Source organism: Austrofundulus limnaeus, unplaced genomic scaffold, assembly GCF_001266775.1.
Source record: "Austrofundulus limnaeus strain Quisiro unplaced genomic scaffold, Austrofundulus_limnaeus-1.0 Scaffold2, whole genome shotgun sequence".
NCBI lineage: Eukaryota > Metazoa > Chordata > Actinopteri > Cyprinodontiformes > Rivulidae > Austrofundulus > Austrofundulus limnaeus.
Genome location: NW_013952404.1, coordinates 9,260,856 through 9,261,940, shown reverse-complemented (window position 1 = coordinate 9,261,940; position 1,085 = coordinate 9,260,856).

The window sequence follows — 1,085 nt, the reverse complement described above, 5'->3', positions numbered from 1 at the left end:
ATATATATATACAGAAAGAGAGACAAAGTGACAGAGAGGCAGAGAGATTGGAGCATCATGGGGAAAGCCGTGAGGTTCTGCTTGTGAAGGTAAATCTTTTGGGCTTCAACTTGGTACTCAGACAACAATTCTGAGTGCCACACTGCCAGACAGGACATGTTAAAAAAAAGGCAGAAAAACGAGCTGAGCTGCTCTAGAACTAAAAATGTTCATGTCTATAGAAACATTTTGTATTGACTTCATGTATTTCTTCAAACACAGTGAGGCTGTAGCTTGGAAATAGATGGAGGTCATCACTTTCARACAGCACCTGATGAGATATTTCAGCTGCATTAAATTGTAGCCAGATGAAGCCGTAATAACAGGAGTAGTGAAGTGAAAGAAGAGTCAGAGGTCAAATTTCTGTTCGTGTGGAAACTTTCTTATAATTAAAAGTACCTGACCATTATGAAGTCTCGGCGTGTACACGAGAGGGCGCAGAGAAAATTACTTGTTATTGCATCTGGGAGGTGAGGACTCCGACAGGTCAGCTCGGTGAAGGATGGGTAATACTGCTTCTTGTGACACTCGGTGTGTGGAATCATCCAAACCCTGACAGGATGGCTGTAACGACAGATCGATGCCTCAAACTATCCACTTTCATTACCGACTAGCTCAACTTTATCATTAGTTACCAGAGGAAGAGGGGTGTTACATTTACAGTTTACATAACTGTTCAGTTCTAATTGTTTTGTTGCTGTTTAGGATGATGAATATTTCTTTTGACTATTCATTCACGCTGACTAAAACACCCAACACTTTAATCATTTTCTGACCTTATGTCAAGTTTAAAGCTACTCCTCCTGTCAAGTTATTAMCTGCTCCTCAATGTTAATAACACATTTAAAGATGTAATAATGATCCAAGTGAGGGATGCTGTCAAGCTGAAGAAGGAGTCCTATCGGGCCTTTCTGGCCTACGGGACTCCAGAAGCAGCTGATGGGTACCGGCAGGCGAAGCGGCTCGGGTGGTCGCTGAGGCAAAAACCCGGGCGTGGGAGGAGTTTGGAGAGGCCATGGAGAAAGACTTCCGCACGACTTCGAGGC